The sequence below is a fragment of the Protopterus annectens genome, chromosome 9.part0 (assembly GCF_019279795.1).
Source record: "Protopterus annectens isolate FY-2018-M chromosome 9.part0, PAN1.0, whole genome shotgun sequence".
In the NCBI taxonomy this organism is placed as follows: domain Eukaryota; kingdom Metazoa; phylum Chordata; order Ceratodontiformes; family Protopteridae; genus Protopterus; species Protopterus annectens.
In genome coordinates, this window is record NC_056743.1 from 1,706,068,786 (window position 1) to 1,706,084,068 (window position 15,283).

At 44.7% G+C, this 15,283-nt stretch overlaps 1 protein-coding gene across 2 annotated transcripts in view; it reads left to right on the forward strand.

Annotated features, from left to right (window-relative positions):
* Positions 1-15,283, forward strand: part of TYK2 (tyrosine kinase 2) — a 2,798,586-nt gene that overhangs the window by 1,074,870 nt on the left and 1,708,433 nt on the right. The gene's annotated exons all lie outside the window — the stretch shown is intronic.

Genomic DNA, 15,283 nt, shown 5'->3' on the forward strand with positions numbered 1-15,283 from the left:
TTTGTCCTTCTCCTCTATAAAGGTTCATGCTGCAGCAATTTCTGCTCACTATGACTGTGACCCACCATTATTTTCTCGGCCTTTGTTTAAGCAATTCCTTAGAGGGGCAAAGAATATAAGACCCCACGTAGAGCTCCTACTCCTGCTTGGGATCTCAATTTTGTGTTGGAGAAACTCACTCTACAACCTTTTGAGCCTGCAGCATCGGCAGAGTTGAAATATTTATCATGGAAGACTGCTTTTTTGTTGGCCATTACCTCTGCGAGAAGGGTTTCTGAATTACAGGCCCTTATGGCAGTTGAGCCTTTCTTAATTTTCCACAAGGATAGGGTGTCTTTGCGTACTAACCCTTCTTTTATGCCTAAAGTGGTTTCTAGTGTGGCTTTAAACCAAACTATTCATTTGCCTACTTTTTATGCAAACCCCCAGAATAAAGGGGAAAGGATTTTGCACACTTTGGATATACACAGACAGTTGCGATATTATTTGAGCAGAACTAAAGGGTTCAGGCAGTCTCAGCAGTTGCTTTTGCTTTGGGTTCTCAGGGCAAACCTGTTTCAAAACAAACTATTTCTAAGTGGATTGTTTTTTGTATTGCTTTCTGTTATTCCCATCATGGTAAGGAGATTCCAGCTGGGATTAGGCCTCATTCCACTAGGGCTACTGCCACTTCTACAGCTTTTTTAAGGGGGGTGGCTACTAAAGATATTTTGGAAGCAGCTACTTGGAGTTCAGTGCATACTTTCTCTAAGCATTACCACCTTCCACTTTACTCTAAATCTAGGGCTGGATTTGCCACTGCAATTTTACAGGGCATTTTGGCAGCTCCTAATGCTTTATAGTTTTGCCATCCTCCCTTACCTCTGCTTTGGGATTCTACCCATATGTAAGGACTGCAGCAATGTGAGATGAAGAACATAGTACAGTTTTGTACCTACCATAAATGTAGATGTTCGAAGATCCACATTGCTGCAGTCCAATTTACCCTCCCTCCTTCCCCTCTGTTGTTGAAGGTGGTGGTGTGGTTTGTGTTGTACATATTATAAATATGGTTAGTGCACGGGTGGTTGGTTAGTTTTTGCTGGTTTTTGGCTGTGGCCTTTCTTGTTAGGGCCTTCTGACATCTGGGGCAAGAAAAGACTGAGGAAATGACGTCGGTCATGCGCTTTTGTACCCTGACGTCCTGATGTCAGTTTTAAGTGCCTTGACCGACGTCAGCCTAATACTTTGGTATTCGGGCCGACCGAGGACAGCGGACTACCCATATGTAAGGACTGCAGCAATGTGGATCTTCGAACATTTACATTTATGGTAGGTACAAAACTGTACTTTTACATCGGCTCCAGGTTTATTGGAGCCAAGATCAAATGTGCCAGTTTGGAGCCAGTCTCCAGTTTTTCGACTGGTCTCCCCGACTCGTAGGTCTCCCTCTATAAGGAGATCCTGATTCCCGACCATGTCCTCCAAATCCTCCAGGACACTTTCCGATGACGATGTCGATAGAGTGGTGAAGAAACTGCTTCAGTCATCAGTGCTGGCTAAATTGCTTTCAGCTCCTGCCCAATCGGCTCCGGAGCCCATCCCCCCTTCATCTTTGGTTTTCCTCCGCTGGACCTTTCTTCGGAGCTAGAGCTGTCGGTTCTGTCTGATGCCTCGTGATCGGCTCCAGTTGCCCCTTCTGGCATCTCTGCTCCGATCTCCGCTCAGACCTTGTTGGCGCCTTCCACGATGTCCAGGGTCCACAGCTCGCTGGTCGGAGCCGAGAAGGATGTATTGGTTCGATCTTCTTCGGCTCTGAGCCTTCCTCTCAGCACTTTGGCTCGGGTGAGCGTGGACCCAACATTGGCTTTGGACCTTATTTCCTCGGCTCTGAGGTTGTCTTGTGCGGTTAGTCGACCTTCAGAGCCAGGGGGATCAGCTTTCAAGGTCATGAGGAGTGTGCTGGCCAGGTCGTCAGCTGCATCCTACGGTACTGACACTCTTCCCCCTCCAGCACTGATATCAGTATCAGATCACCCTCTGTCTAGGGACAGCGGAGACCTAAGACCTCAGGATACCTCCATGAGTGGTCCCCAGCTTTCTGAGGCCTCCCCAGGGTTTTTACCTGAGGAGCCACCCAGAAAGAGTGTGTGCAAGAGGAAGCACATTGACTTCCAAGATGAGTCCCTCACATCTGACACTGACCTCGAGGAGTCAAACAGGTCCCCTAAGTCGTCTTATGACAATACCTCTTTTTCAGAAATCTTGGAAATACTAAGACAGAGAGGTGACTGGCCATCTAAAACCCCTTCTGAGGAGGAGTCGGTGTTCCTGAAGGCCTTTGCTTCCCAACCCTCCGCCTTTTGGGTTTCTTCCCTGTTTGAGCTCCTGGACCTCGTTTGTCTAAAGGTGTGGGAAACACTGTGGAACTGGTCTCTAGGAGACTCAACAAGTTTTTGTCCCCTCCCCCTGATAGAGAATTTCTTACAAAAGTCGTTCCAGTAGATGCCATGGTGGTGGCAGCAGCCACCAAGAAGGAACTTGCAGAAACTTCATCTACTGTCCATCACCTTAACAAGGAGTCCAGGGCTATGGACTGGTATGGGAAGTGTGTGTTCTCTTCAGCGGCCTTTACACTGCGGTCGCTGAACTACTTATCGCATTTTACATGGCTGCAAAGAGATCTCCTAAAGGAGTTGGGAGATTCTCTACAGGGTAATGTTTCTGATACTGTGGCTCCGAAAGTCAATGCACAGATGTCTACCCTAAATTCTGTTGCTAATTCCTCCATGAGGCTGATCTCGTATGCAGCCAATGAAGCGAGCAGGGCTGCGGGTTCTGGAGTTTCTCTTAGGAGACACTCCTGGATGCGCCTGTGCAACTTCGCGGAGGCCTTCAAGTCTACCTTCACCAATGCGTCCTTTGATGGTTCATCCTTGTTTGGAACCAAGGTGAAGGATACTCTCACAAGGTGCGAGCAGGAAGGAAAAACCCTGTCTGCCATGGGAGTCCATTTTTCCATGGCTTCTAGACCTTATCCCAAGGGCCAGAAGTGTGGGAAAGTGTGGTTCAGAAAATCGCAGAGGTTTTTTCCCGATGCACAGAGTGATTCCCCCTCCAGAGGCAGAGGAGGGGGTGGAAATTCAGGTAGACGCCGACCTAGAGGCAGAGGTGGCCAGAGTAACCTGGGGGACTGTGATTCCTTTCGTGGCTCTCCCTACCAGCGCTCCTGAGTGGAGGCCCGACTGCCTGTCTCTGGAGCCAATCGGGGGTCACATTTCTGTATACCCAGAAGCCTGGCGAGACATCACCCAAGAAGAGTGGGTATTGGAGAGAATCACATTCCCTTTCTTTCATCTCCTACTCCTAACAAAAGAATCCCAGACTTTCCGCCCAGTCAAAGGGATTCCGCAACCTTAGAAGTTCAAACGTTGCTGTTAAAAGGAGCCATCCAGCCCGTCCTCTCAGACCAAGTAGGATTAGGGACTTACTCCAGATTCTTTTTGGTGCCGAAAAGAACAGGGACCCGAGACCCATTTTGGATCTCAGCCGTTTGAACCTTCATGTAGAGAAGTCCAAGTTCCACATGGTCACGTTACAGTCAATTCTCCCGTTATTAGGGAACGATGTGTGGATGTGCTCCATCGACCTCAAGGATGCTTACCACCATATAAAAATGGACAGGGCATCTAGAAGTCATCTACGCTTCTGGCTGGGAGCCAGTCATTTTCAGTTTCGCGCCCCGCCCTTTGGTCTCACCACAGCCCCCAGGGTGTTCATCAAATGCATGGCAGTGGTAACGGCTCACATGAGATGTATGGGATTCCAAGTGTTTCCATACCTGGATGACTGGCTCCTGTCTACCACCACCAGGCATCTACTACTACAGACCAGGGATGCCACTATTGCACTGTGCCAAAGTCTGGGAATCACCTTGAATTGAGAAAAGTCTGCATTGTTGCCCTCGCATCGTGTCACCTTTATTGGTGCCGAATTAGACACAGTGCTCATGAAGGGTTTCCTGCCAGAAGAGAGAATTCAGGTTTTTACAGCAACAAGTCTACGCTCTACTACCACTGAAGAAGGTCAAGGCAGAAGTGGTCCTCCAGCTGTTGGGTACCATGGCTGCCACGATTATGCTAGTTCCTCTTGCAAGCCTTCACATGAGGATTCTTCAGTGGCTACGTTTTGCCCATTGGCCTCTTCAGCACCTTCCTCTCTCCCATCTTATTGTAATAACTGACAGGTGCAAGCAGGATCTGCGCTGGTGGCTTCAGACCAGCAGTCTCAACACGGGTATGCCTTTTGTTCTTCCTCCTCCGATCGCCACTGTGACCACGGATGCCTCCCAGATCGGGTGGGGGGGGTCATTATCTCGGCAGGATTGTCCAAGGCACGTGGCAGGAACACGAGATCCATTTGCATATCAATGTCTTAGAGATGAGAGCGGTGCTGTTAGCGTTCCAAGCACTTCACAGCTTTCTTCCACTTGGGACAATTGCAATCCACTCGGGCAACATGTCTGAGGTCTGGTATCTGAACAAACAGGGAGGAACCAGGTCGTATCCCCTTTGCAGAGAGGCTCTTTGAATGTGGCAGTGGGCAGTATCTTCCATGCGCTTTCTAGTGGCAACACACATTCCGGGGAAGTCCAACGTGATTGCCGAAAGGCTGAGCAGAGCTATTTTGATGCCTCACGAGTGGTCCCTAAACGAACAGATGGCGGAACAGATTTTCCGCAGATGGGGGTCAGCCTTGCTGCAATCTGTTTGCCAGCTCCCTCAATGCCAAATGCAGCAGCTACTTCACCCTTATTCCCCCGGAAGGGGAAACACCCATGGACGCTCTAGTTCACGATTGGCCCTCCAGTCTTCTCTGCCTTCCCTCCAATTCCCCTGATAACGAAGGTTATTCAGAAAGCACAGTCTTTGGGAAGCAAAATGATACTGATTGCTCCACACTGGCCTCGTCAGATCTGGTTTCCTTTTCTTCACCCATATCTAATGGACGAGCCGTGGATTCTGGACCCAGAGCCGGATCTGTTGACTCATATGTCAGGGCAGTTCCACCCCTCCATCCAAACCCTCAGGTTGACAGCATGGCTGCTCCAATTCTGTCTCTAGTCAGGCTTCATGATTTTTCACCAGAGGTGGTTCATATTCTGTCTTCCTCCCACAAGCCTTCTACTAGGAAGATTTATTCCAGTAAGTGGAAGAGATTCTTCATTTGGGCTCATGAAAGACAGATTGATCCCTATACAGCTCCCATCTCATCAATTCTAGAGTTTCTATCTCAACTGTTTAGTCAGGGATCTGCTGCAGCAACTATTAGAGTAGAGTTGGCAGCCATTTCTACTTTTCATGTTGCTAATGAACCCAATCTAATGGCGCATAGACTTTGTAGGGCCTTTCTCAAAGGGACTATGCTACTTCGACCTCCAGTCTTTGATCCTGTTATGCCATGGGACCTTAATTTTGTGCTACAGCAGCTTATCTCACCTCCTTTTGAGCCCGCGGCAACCTATGACCTAACCTTTTTGTCTTGAAAGACATTCTTTTTGATAGCCATCACTAAGGCTAGGCAGGGCTCTGACCTCCAAGCTTTATCAGTCCAGCCCCCGTACTTGATATTTCACAAGGATAGGGTTTCGCTAAGACCTAATCCTTCCTTTATGCCTAAAGTTGCTTCAGGGGTCAACCTCAACCAGTCTGTTGAGTTGCCTGCGTTTTTCCCCAAATTCTCTAACAAGGCGGAATTTAAGTTTCATCAGCTGGATGTCCACAGACAATTACGTTTCTATTTACATAGAACAAAAGATTTTAGAAAATCTGATCAACTTTTTGTATCCTTTTCGGACAGCAGACTAGGGACTTCACTTTCCAAAGTAACTCTGTCCAGATGGATTTCTAGCTGCATTTCCTTCATCTATTCTTCAAATGGCAAGGAATTACCTTCCAAGGTAAAGGCTCACTCTACGCGTTTGGTGTCTACTTCTACTGCCTTTCAGGCTAGGATGTCTATGGATGATATTTGTGCTCCAGCTACTTTGGCATCTCCTCACACCTTTATTAGTCATTACAAATTGGATATGGTATCAAGGGGCAGATCCTCATTTGGTTCCACAGTGCTCAGGAGTATTTTCCAGTGAGCCGCCCAAGGTCTAGGTGCTAGGGACGCTGCCCCACGGGTAAGAATGTAGGCGAGATTGGACTACATAACATCAAGAAGTTATGTACTCACCATAACGTTCGATGTATGTAGTCCATATCGCCTCAAATTTTTACTAACCCACCCACCTTACCCACTCCTGGAGGGACCTAGAGGTCGAGTCTCTGGTTTCAGCACTCCTAGATATGTTGAGTTGGTTCTTCCTGTCAACATGTTTCTGTGTGTGTGTGTGGATGTGAGTTCACTGCAAACAAGATCTGGGGAATAGGCACATTGCAGCATGGGATACCTCTTAGTCACGAGCCAATTGAAGGCTTCGAGCTAGAGTATGGCCGAGTCGGAGCTGAGGTTCGGCTCCAAACCACGGGTAAGAATGTGAGGCGAGATGGACTACATATATCGAACGTTATGGTGAGTACATAACTTCTTGTTCCATTTGAACCAGCTGATCTGACTGAGTTGAGGTTCTTAAGATCAGAAACAGTTTTACTGATTGATCTGATTTCTGCAAGAAAGCTATCTGACTTGTAAGCTCTTATAGTGAGTTAACCCTATCTCATTTTCTATAGGGACAGGGTTTCTTTGAGAATTAATTCTTCTTTTATGTCTAAAGTAGTATCCAAGTTTACTTTAAACCAAAATATCCATTTCTCCATTTTCTTTCCTGAAACTAAAAATGAGGGAGGAAGGATGCCACATATCTCAGAGGGCCACAGACAGCTTGCGTACTATCATGATAGAAGTAAATCTTTCAGGTCATTTGTTCATTTCTTATGAAGTTAAGAAGGCGCAACCTGTTTCAAAACAGACTTTTTCGAAATATCATTTCACATTACTGTCTGTAATAAGGGTTACGAAGTGTATTGTTTTCTGTTTTGCATTCACCTTTTTTGTAAATTGTGATTGTTGGCAATTGTCAAACTTTTTTGTATATTGTTTGTAAATCTTTTAAAAATGTTTGTAATCTTTTTTGTACTATTGTTACGGAGCTCATCTCCCCGGGTCACCGCTGAAAACGGGCTACTTGCCCAGCCGGACTCTACCCGGCAGACAAATGTAAAATAAATAAATAAATAAAACAAATGGTTGTTTAAGGCTAATATCTTTTGGTATACTCCTCATAACAAAAGTATTTCATGCAAGGTCGAGGCTCAGTCTTCTAGGGCCTTGGATTCATTCATGGCTTTTTGAAAAGGATTGGATTCTAGAAACTGCTGCTTTGTCCTCTGTACATACTTTTTATAGAGCACTATAAGCTGGATTCCTTCTGTAGGTGTAGATCAAGCTTTGCTAGGACCATTCTCCAGGGGTTCATGGGACTCTTCTCCTTCTACCTCCCAAATGTAGTTATTTAAGGTAATCTACTAATTTCTACTGCAGCAGTCATCAATATGATGAACATGGTACAGTTGTGTAAGTTAAACTTAAAGTAACAGTAAATGTTCGAACTATCACTGCTGCAGTAGCCACTCCCTGCCTCCATTGTCCTTCTTTTTTGGTGTGTTTTTTATGGTAGGGTGTGTGCATTTATTTTTTGTTGTTGTTAGCATTCTCCATTTAGGGCTCAGCCTCCTTCTCTCTGCTGGCAAGAAAGCTCTGAAGGGCTTCTCGTCCAAATTTGTCTTTTAGTCAGCTCAACTGGAGCTGCCAGACAGTTTTGCTATTTGGAAGATGCCCTGAAGCTTTGGGGGGTGGATATCTGTTTTATCCTTGGCAAGATATAACCCATATAGCTAAGGCTACTACAGTAGTGAGCATTCAAACATCTACGGTTATGGTAAGTTTGTCTTGCAAAGCTGTAGTGTCTGAGTTTGGGTGGTTTTTGCACTGAGCATTCCTTATGATAGCCTTTTCTGATGTTAGGAGTTTGGCGCAGTTTCGACATTTTTGCCGATATTTGCACTCTGTGATACACACACACACCTCTAGACTATGCATGCTGTAGCATTACTTGTCAAACCAGGAGGTCACATCCAGCATCTGCTCTTCTTAGTTCTTTTCTGTCTCTCAAGCATTTCATAACTGAATATAACCTTTATCGCAGGAAGATACCAATTTTTTATGTGAATTCCAAAACCTTCTAAATGCTTTTTGTAACCGTCAATAATCAGAACCTACACTACTGTCCCTAGGATAGGAACACAATGTCAAATAAAGCTGTAGGAGCTGATGTTTCTGCCTAACTAGTCTCAGAAAATGCAAAAGAGTTAGAGGCTTATATCAGCATGAGGATGATAGAAGATTTGCAGAGTGCTCAGCACAGGGACATGCAGGAGGTACTGGTGGCCAGACCAGTAGGAGAAAATAAGGATATGACGCCCATGCCCTGGCCCAGCAATCAAGGAGCCTCAGTCATCACCACTAACACCAGAGAGAGCATCTCATATTGGAGAAAGGATAACCAATACAAACAATAATGTGTAATTTCTCTTAAGAGCACACAGAGATCACAGTCAGTCTGGGGTTGGTTGCTGCCTTGCTCAACAGGTCCCCAATAAGACTTCCCACTGGCACAGCTATAGGGTCCAGATCTCAGCCTAGCTGGCAAGCTAACCTCCAGTACCCTCTTTGTCCAACCAGTGCTTCGTGTCCCTGCCCAAGTAGCTGACACACACACTTTGAGATAAGTATTTATACAACTTCACAGACACTCCTGGGAAAGGCTGACACAGATTCTCCAGCTGTGCCCCTTTACCCAGACTATACGCTAGTAATTCCTGCCACCACCAACTAATAATTATCAGCTACCCAAAGGCCCTTAAAAGGGTGTCCAATTATTACTGTGCAATATTATTACCCAATTGGTAAGTGTGACTAAACAGTCTTAAGGCTTATTAGAGTGGCTTTGTACAATAAACTATGTAAATATGCAATGTACTCTAGAGCTTAATTTATCTCTACACAAACCAGACACAGTTAAAAAGGTTTTAAAAGTATTTAATAATAAATACTAAAAACACAAGACAATACTACTACACCACAGTGCCATTCAAGAATTCAGAGATCACACAAAACTTAAAATAATTCAGTAGCACAGTTCTAACATAACAGAAAAACACTTAATCTTTTCTAATTCCTAGCTATTGCTACAAGAAAACATACTTCTAAAGTAACTTACTTACATAGAGCATAAGGCAGTGCTGAGTTGGATAGTCAGACAAAAATGCTTAATAATCTCTGGTTCTCACTGTTTAAATTGCTATTGCAGTTCTGATAAACATTACATCATCTTTTACATTTCCCTGGTGTTCCCAGGCTGACAGATTAACTACATTTACATTCTTGCGAAAAAGGGACTTCGAGCCAATGCAAGAAACCTTCACCAAATTGACCTTAACGCAAATTTATTTTCATACAAAAAAAACAGCGTTTTCGCTACTCTAACGAGGTAGCTTCTTCAGAGGTTATAAGAAGCGCGAGATCAGCGCTCCCTTTAAACTCCACACAACAGTGGCATTGGCTCGAAGTCCCTTTTTCGCTTGTTTGTGGATTTTTTGCTTTTGGTGGTACATTTACATTCTTAACATCTCCCTTTTGTCATCTTGCAGCTGGTCAGGAACAGAGCAATAAAAATATATTTGCATGTTTAAATCTAGCAATTTAACTCTTAGTTAAAACAATAGAAAGAATGTGCTAGTCCAGACAGAATGACTCTGAGATCTAGAGATCAAAGGATAGATTTTAAATAAGTTTAACTTCAAAAGAAAGATTTGAAATGCTCGATTTAGTTTTCCTTACAGCTGATGGCAATGTTGCTATAATCTTGAAGTTCAACATTTTACAGTATTTTCTGTCATTTAAGAAACAAGCCTATATTTTACATTTATATTTACTAATGCCAGAATTCTGTATCAAATTCTATTTGGCTAGGCTGGCAGCCTTCACCCCATCTCTACCCAATCTTCACAAAGGGATCCAAAGTCTTAACATTCGGTCAAAGCCTCTGCCTTTTAAATTTGCTAATAAGGTGGGCTTGCATTCCTTTTGAATCATGAGCTTCCCTTTACTAATGAAGTGGCCAAGCTTGCATCTGTTGTTTGTAGACTGTGAAAGCTTTGCAGGAGATGCAACCTCAGCAGCCATCTTGAAGATGTGTCCTAGTTTGTTAGCCCTGACACATGACAGTATTCAGCCATTTAACATGAGGTACTCCAGCGAGTAAAGGCTCAGTGTGAGTTCAGGGTCAATGATTCTAGTTCTTTGCCTTTCCTGCAGTCCAGGATCAGTGTTTATAGTCATCTGCTCCACCTCCAGGCCATTTGAGGTTCAGCAGGTAAGGTTGCAGCTCCTATGAATTATTTATCTTATGGGGTGTGTGCAGGAATGCTTCAGCTCGATTTAAGTAGGCTTCCTTAAGTTGTTCAGTATTTGATAGGACTTGCTCTGTTTGGAGCAGGAGCTAGTTTTATTGCCATTGCCAAGCCACAAACAGATCTGCCATAACTTGATACTGCAGTTGACAGTTTGCTGCCCTCGTTTGCTCATTGCCATGTACTTCACGTGAGCCCAGGGTGTCCCATGCTAAATTTGAGAGTAGAAGAAGGTCTGCCTCAACATCCTGGCAAGGGTTTAAGAGGATAAATAGTTCTGCTGTTACTGTCTGCTGATAATCAGCCCCTCTCAGCCATCTGGTCCATTCATTCCCTCATAATTGTGGGTAAGGGTCAACCAAGAGGGGTCATCATTAAAGCAACCATTGGGGATGATTCAGATTTCTACTTTACCCACCCCCCATTCACCCATGCATTAACAGTCCATGGGCAGATTGTGTATTTAGATGTCAGCAGTAAACTGCCCTTCATTAACAGTCCATGGGCAGATTGTGCATTTAGATGTCAGCAGTAAACTGCCCTTCATTCCATAAGGGGTTGGTGTCAGCAGGGCATCCTTTCTACTCGGGGGGAGGCCTTGCTTGGTTGTATCCTTTGTTTCCAAAAGATAAATTAAACCTTGAGCTTGCACTCTGGGCATGCATTGGCCCTTTCTTTAAGAAACACGGGTGGGTTATTTCCCTAAATTCTTAACACTTCCACCAGGCTCCTCATGTGCCACGTAGCTAATTAAATCCTGGTCTCATGGCTCACAGTCAGGGCCTGTTTCCTCTGCACCACAGAACCTGGTAAGAAGAACCCTCCTTGGTCTCCACATCAGTGAACATTCATTATCATTTTCAGAGAATCCTGCCATCAGGAAGAGATGCATACTAATGAAAACAAATGCCCTGACATTGGTATTGATCACGTGTACTCATCCTCCTTGCCCACCAGCACTTTTTTGCTGCTTTGATATTTCAGATCTTGAACCTTGATGTCACTGATTCAAAGATTCAAAGAAAACGTTATTGTCATGTAGAAAACACAAATGCAACCTAAATGAAATTTCTGGCATTAGCTCGTCATCAGAGTACAGAGGCAAGTTAAGTATAGAAAGAATAAGACATGACATATACACAACTATTCTAATGACTAATACACATAAAAATGCTCCTTATAAACTATTTTTAGTCAGGTAAAACTACCCATACATATAAACCTGAACATATGAACAAATAGTTCTGTACACAGAAAAGGAGTTGGTCAGCAAGTTTGCAAATTCAGAAAAGATGAAAGAAGTAGTCTTACATGACTGGTTTGAGGGTCTGTCTCATTGCTTGTTTGATAAGCCAGACTTTTAGTACCTTAGACTTCAGTGGGAAGAACAGACTGAGTCATAGCATCTGCCTACTGGTAAGTCTGCATTTTCCCCTGATTTCCTGGAAGTCATCCCTATTTAGTTGGAGTATCTCTCTCATTTTGGCCCATAGTCTCTTTGGGAGATTTGTGGGTTGAGAGAGATGCACCCTCCCAACTCCTACCCTGGGTAGGCGAATTGTAAGATTTTCAACCACATCTCATTGACTTTGTCCTGAATCTTTCCAGTTTGATTACAGGGAGTGGCCGTGTGAGTTATTTTCTCACAGATTAGGAGAAAAAAGTATTTGTTGAGTACTGCCAGAGTTTTCCTATAGCCCAGCTACATTTGTCATCCTTACTGGAGCACTCGGAGAGTGAGCCCAAACAAGAGTCTGCAACCCAAGTGTGCAGAATTGGATGCATTTTTATACTCTTGGTATGACTAGGAGTAATGGCTGCAGGATTTTACCCTTGGATACCTTAGTCTGATGGTGGTATTGCCTTCTGTGTAGACCTTTCCCCTCTCTTCCACATTTATGTCAGACATGCATCCTTTGCCTTGCCTTTTACTTTGTGACCTAAGCCAAGACATGACATTGGCCTGAAGCATTGGGCTGTCACCACAGGTCTCACTATGGGGATTATCATTGAGGATGACCATTATTTTTGGGATGGATCATTTTTGGAGTCCTGCAGTTCATCACTTTACTTTTGGGATGTCAGTCTTTCTAGGAAGGCTTACAGAGTATGAGGGCTTGTTTTTTGTACACGTCTCTGGTTATGCCTGGATCAGTCATCTGTCTCTGGAGTCCTCCACCCCTTAGACAGTCATTGCGGATGTTGCAATAGAGGTCCAAAGACACAATCATTTTTCTTCCACCTGAAAAATACCCCAGAACTACTAATTGGACACATTTTGCACAAGGACTCCCCACAAACAAGCCTGGAAAGTGGATGCTCTGTCCTTCACCTGGAAAAACTTATCAGTCTATGCCTTCCCCCCTCTGCCTCTGCTCTCCAAAGTACTACTAAAAATCAAACCGGGCAATCCAAGGGTGATTTTGATTGCTCCAGACTGGCCGTGCCAACACTGGTACCCCCTCCTGTGCAGTGTGTCATAGTTATCCCCATGGCACCTGCCTCAGACTCCTTCCCTGTTGTCTCAGCAGAAGAACCAAGTTTTGCACCCTCAGCTTCAAACACTGAACCTTGCAGCCTGGCTAATTACATAATGTCTCCTTTAACATCCCTCAGTAAGCCTGTGATGGATATCATTTTAGAGGTAAGGAGGCCTAGTACTACAAAATCTTATGCTGAAAAATGGAAAAGATTCTGTGCCTGGAACCAAGCTCAAGGGATGAGGGCAGCAGCATCCAGTTTACCTCAGATTTTACAATACTTAACTGAGATGCTTCACAAGGGCCTGTCTTTTTCCTCCATTAAAATCCATGCCTCAGCCATTTCAGCTCATTATAACACAAAACCTCCTCTACTCTCTTATCCACTGCTCAAGCTGTTCCTCAGAGGGACCAAAAATTTGAGACCACCCAGGAGAGCTCCAACCCCAGCCTGGGACCTTAACTTTGTCTTGGAGAAACTCACTCTACCTCCTTTCGAGCCAGCTGCTACTGCAGACTTAAAATTTCTTTCTTGGAAAACAGCTTTCCTTTTAGCAATCACTTCAGCTAGAAGGGTATCTGAATTACAGGCCCTTATGGCAGTGGAGCCCTTCATCATCTTTCATGCGAACAGGGTGTCCCTCAGAACCAATCCATCCTTCATGCCCAAGGTGGTATCCAGTGTGGCTCTTAATCAGTCCATTCATTTGCCAACCTTCTTTCCCAATCCACAGAATAAAGGGGGGCGGATACTGCATTCCTTAGATGTGCACAGACAACTTAGATTCTACTTGGACAGGACTAAACCTCAAAGGAAATCTGAACAACTGCTGGTGGCATTTGCTGCAGGGGCAGAGGGGAAGGCTATTTCAAAGCAAACCATTTCCAAATGGATAAGCCATTCCATTCATTTCTGCTATAAGCATCATGGAAAACCTATCCCACAGGGGATCAGACCTCACTCCACCAGGGCTGCATCTACCTCTACAGCCTTTCTCAGAGGCGTCCCTACCAGGGACATCCTAGAAGCTGCTACCTGGAGTTCTGTACATACTTTCACCAAGCATTATAATTTGCCAATTTTCTCTAAATCCAGAGCTGGCTTTGCCACTGCAGTCTTGCAGGGCCTTATAGCTGGTCCTAATGCTATCTAAATTCCTCCTCCCAACCATAGTTTTGGGAATCTACCCAAATGTAGTGACTGCAACAGTGAAACACAAAGAACATGGTACAGTTTTGTACACTTACCATAAATGTAGATGTTCGAGTGTATTCACTGTTGCAGTCCTGGTTACCCTCCCACCAGCCCCCTAACTTCTTTTTGACTGTACCTTTTCTTTCCTTTACTATGCTTAAAAGCCTTTTTGGTGTATTTGCTTTTTTGTTGGAGGTATAGCATTGCACTTTTTTATTTAATTGCTTCCCATTAGGGGGGCACCTGACATCTGGGGCAAGAAAAACTGATGTAATGGCGTCGACTGCATGATGTTCTTCGTGTTTTACTGTTGCAGTCATTACACTTGGGTTATCCTGCTGGCAGGCTACCGTCAGTCGGCCTGAATTCCAAAGTCTAGGTCCGGCGTTGCTGTGACGTCTTCTTTGATGTCAGAGCGCCAGGGGTATAAAAGATGCAGCCGATGCCATTTTCTCCAGTCTTTCTTGCCGCGCGGTGCCCGAAGAATAAGCAGTTCGCAAGTGCCGGTCGGCCAACTCCTGAGATTTTCGTGTTCGAATTTCAGATCCGAAGTCTTCATTAAAAGCTAAGTACCCCATTGGGGAAACTTTTGTCTTGCTCCAGACCGATGTCAGAAAAAGTTAATAATTGTATTTCTTGTGGGAAGCAAGTACCTCATAAGGGCTTTCATTCTTACTGTATTCCTTGCCTAGGCCCTGACCACGACGTTGCTAGTTGTCGGTTTTGTGCTAGATTTAACCAACGCACTATTAAGCGTCGGTACGATTTTGCATTACACTATTTTGGCAGAAGATTTAATTATACGATGTCGTCGGATAGCCATCCGACTACTGGAATTCACAAGAAATGCAAAGAAAAAGAAAAGGACAGGCATCCAAGGTCCAAAACCGATGACGAGGCTTCTTCTAAGCCAGTTGCCGGTTCTCAGTGAGGTGCCTTCGCTGCCCTTGATGCCTGCTACTTTAGACCCGCAGGGCGCTACTGACTCCCACGTGGAGTCGACTAGGCCGCTGGAAGCTCAAGGTATTGGACCTTCGGCGATTATTCCCTCAGATGGGTCCGGAGCTGCTGAGCAGGCATCGGCTTCTGACGGTGTTTTCAGACCTACTCAATTATACATTATAACGACTTCAGCTTCAAAGGCAAAGACT